Raw genomic sequence first — 3,508 nt, forward strand, 5'->3', positions numbered from 1 at the left:
TGACTGGCCAAGTGGGTACCCTTCCTGTCAAAGAATATGAAGCAGGAGGTTCTGGCCTCTTCTGCCACAGAAAATGGGACTCTGCCTCCTACCAGCCCTAATATAATGAAATATTCCTCCCAATAACAAAGAGGTTTGAATTACGGTTAGATTTTTTTTTTTTTTAAGGGAGACATAGATCTGTTATAGCATCTTCTGATTCCTGATGATTACAGGATCGTTTCTCATTTTCCCAATGGTTGAAATAATGCAAACAGTACAGGCTCTTATTAAACTGTGGCCCTTTCATGATTGGAGAAGTCTGGAGAGGGCCATTATGTTCCCTGAAATTGTATGTAGAATTTTGGTACATGTGGCTTTCTCATTGGGGCGAGGGGAGGAATCTCTAAGGGGCCCACAATGTATTAAAAAAAACACTACGTGGAACGTTCTATAAAATTACTTTCTCCTAATGAAATTTCCTTTTGTTTGTATTAATTGTCACTGGTATTACTACCCTTTTTCCACTAGATGGCGGTGTTGCACGGCGTTTTCAAACCAATCGCAAATATTACAGACATGAAATAAAATGTGGATTTAAATGGCACGTTTGAGTGGCACGTTCTCAAGGTGATTTTAGGGTTGGAAATAATTTAAGAAATCACAAAGTTTACGATTTTTTTTTTTTAACAGGTGAAGAACCTGTTGCCCACAGGTTAATGGAGAGGTCTGATTGAAAACAGGTCTTTGGAAAAATCTAAAGAATGCCCTGATGGGAAGGAACACTTGAAGCTTGGGCTCTTCAATCATAACATACTGTACGGATGTGCCTCTGGCCTCTGAGGGACTGGAATGATACTGGTTGTGGACTTTGACTCTTTGGCACTGAAACCTTTGTATATTTTAGTTACATTTGTGACGAAAGCCTGTCTTTCTCCCCTGAAGCAGAAGGGACCCTAGTAATGCCTAGAGGCTTTGGTTGAGGAGGGAGCTTGCCCAGAGCCTTCCTTTGACTAAGCTTCCTTACTGCCTTCACATACCTTGCAGTTATGTGGTTTATGTTCTTTCCACAGCCAAAGGTAACCCAATAAATGTGTGTATACGGAATATTGATGACACATATAAGGAACATAGTATAAATACTGATGTTTGGATTCTTCCTCAGACATGAAGAGAGAGGAAACTCAAGTCAAATGGGGAGACCACTTGGGCAAGGTGGCTGTATAGATTCTCTGTAGTATCCCTTGTGTTCAGTTCAGTTCAGTCGCTCGGTCGTGTCCGACTCTGCAACCCCATGGACTGCAGCACGCCAGGCTTCCCTGTCCATCACCAACTCCCAGAGCTTGCTCAAACTCAAGTCCATTGAATCGCTGATGCCATCCAACCATCTCATCCTCTGTCGTCCCTTCTCCTCCTGCCTTCAGTCTTTCCCAGCATCAGGGTCTTTTCCAATGAGTCAGTTCTTCGCATCAGCTGGCCAAAGTAGTGTAGTTTCAACTTCAGCATCAGTCCTTCCAATGAATATTCAGGACTGATTTCCTTTAGGGTGAACTGGTTGAATCTCCTTGCAGTCCAAGGGACTCTCAAGAGTCTTTTCCAACACAGTTCAAAAGCATCAATTCTTCAGCACTCAGCTTTCTTTTGAGTCCAACTCTCACATCCATACATGACTACTAGAAATCTCTTGTGTACAGACCGCTAAACAAATTATGAGGAGGAGCCATGCCATGTGCTCAGGACCCACCTCTGAGCAACCCCCCCCAATTTTTTTTTTCCCTGATCATGTTGTCAGGCTTACAGGATATTAATAATTTTCCTATCAGGGGTCAAACCCAAGCCCATGGCAATGAAAGCCCTGAGCCCTAACCACTGATTTGCCTGGGAATTTCCCTTTCCTCCCAGAATTCTTGAAGTGCCTAAGTATCCAAAAGATGTGCTATTTTTCCCTCCATTTCCTTATTTTCTTTTTTCTCTGATCCTTTCTAATTTTGGTAATATCCTCAGCCACACTGTAGCCAAGACCGGAACTAAAGTGCTCACCATTTATACCTCTTTCCACTAAAGCTAATAATATTGAGTCAATAAAGTAAGAGCAACCTTTTTCTTTGCACTGATAAACATATGTAACTATATCTAAAATTCAATGTTGTGTCTTAAATTTCATAAGCTACTGTGAAGGTCACTATGATGGATAGTTCTTGACTCTACAGATCACTCTCCTTTCTGCCTAGGATGCGGGCTTTTATGTCCTCTGACTTCGTGTTGGGTTTGGCCAGTGGGAGGCAACAGCAGGAAATAGGAAGGTGAGAGGAAAGAGCTGAGAATTTACTTCCCTATGCCTGTCTTCTTCCAGGTGGCACGGTGGTAACAAATCTGCCTTTCTGTGCAGGAGACGCATGAGACGCAGGCTGGATCCCTGGGTCAGGAAGATCCCCTGGAGGAAGAAATGACAACCCATTCCAGAATCCTGCCTGGAAAATTCCATGGATAGAGAAGCCTGGCAGGCCCAGTACCTGGGGTCACAGAGCGTCGGGCACAACTAAGCACGCACACACTCTGTCTGCTAGGTCCCTGGGTCGGTTCCCTGTGTCCTTGGTCCTTTGCTAGAAGTCGTGCTTCCTGTCGGATGACTCTCTCCTGCAGGTGGTTAGCTCCTGTCAGGTAAGTCTCTCCTGTCGCTGGGACTGTGTGGTTTCCAGCAACTTCTTGTTCCTTTGGGTCCAGGGGCGGCAGTAGCCTCCTGTGCTTGCAAGTGATCAGGTGCTTCATTCTCCCTTGTCTTTTTCTAACCCTGCCTTCTCCTCTGTAAACAGACCCTTCAATTCAATCTCTTGAATCTTTTCATCTGTTTTTATTCAAAAGCCCTGACCTGTTCAATGAAACTATTCAATTTCTATAGTATGAGATTCCTTGTAAATGTCTGTTTGTGGTGTTGGATTTATGTGTGATTTTTCAAGTTGGAATGCTAATGGTCAAGTTTTATTAGACTGAATTTGAAAACATTTATTAACCTTAAACATTAACCTTTAACCTTAAACATCATCTAAGGTTAAATAATATCTTTGAGAAACAACATGATTTGAACCAAATTAGAGAGGGGTACTCAGAGCTGAGTCTTATGTCCTCTGATATTGGGAAAGGGACAGATTTCAAAATATAAAATAGTGGATTAGAAAGAACCCCACTAGTAACTTTACCTTGATGCTATAAGGAGTAATCATATGAGCTAATCAAAGAGAAGTAGTTGACTGCACCACATTTCCAAAATTGACATATTCCAAAAACAACAAAAGAGATGATGTTGAAAGGTACCAAGTGTCTACAAACTGTATTGTTGAAGATCTGCTGGGATAACTTTCAAAATGGCAAGGATCCTAAAAGAATACCAACATGTTTATATAACAGAGAGTTAATGAGTTTTGTAGGAAAAGAATTTATATTAAGCCTAGGTTTCTATGTAAAGGCCAACAGAAAAAAAAAATTAGAAAACCAAAAACTCCAAGAAGGGAAAGTAAAGTTTGTGTCAAAG

General features: G+C 41.8%; 1 long non-coding RNA gene across 1 annotated transcript; it reads left to right on the forward strand.

The window, feature by feature from the left end:
• On the forward strand, positions 1 to 3,271 carry LOC145512138 (uncharacterized). Its single transcript, XR_014058324.1, has 3 exons — positions 1 to 1,194; positions 2,211 to 2,282; positions 2,369 to 3,271. It is a non-coding gene; the product is annotated as an uncharacterized LOC145512138 (long non-coding RNA).
• The last annotated feature ends 237 nt before the right edge of the window (positions 3,272 to 3,508 follow it).

Source organism: Giraffa tippelskirchi, chromosome 7, assembly GCF_054371585.1.
Source record: "Giraffa tippelskirchi isolate mGirTip1 chromosome 7, T2T-mGirTip1v1.2.pri, whole genome shotgun sequence".
NCBI classification, from domain to species: Eukaryota; Metazoa; Chordata; class Mammalia; order Artiodactyla; family Giraffidae; genus Giraffa; species Giraffa tippelskirchi.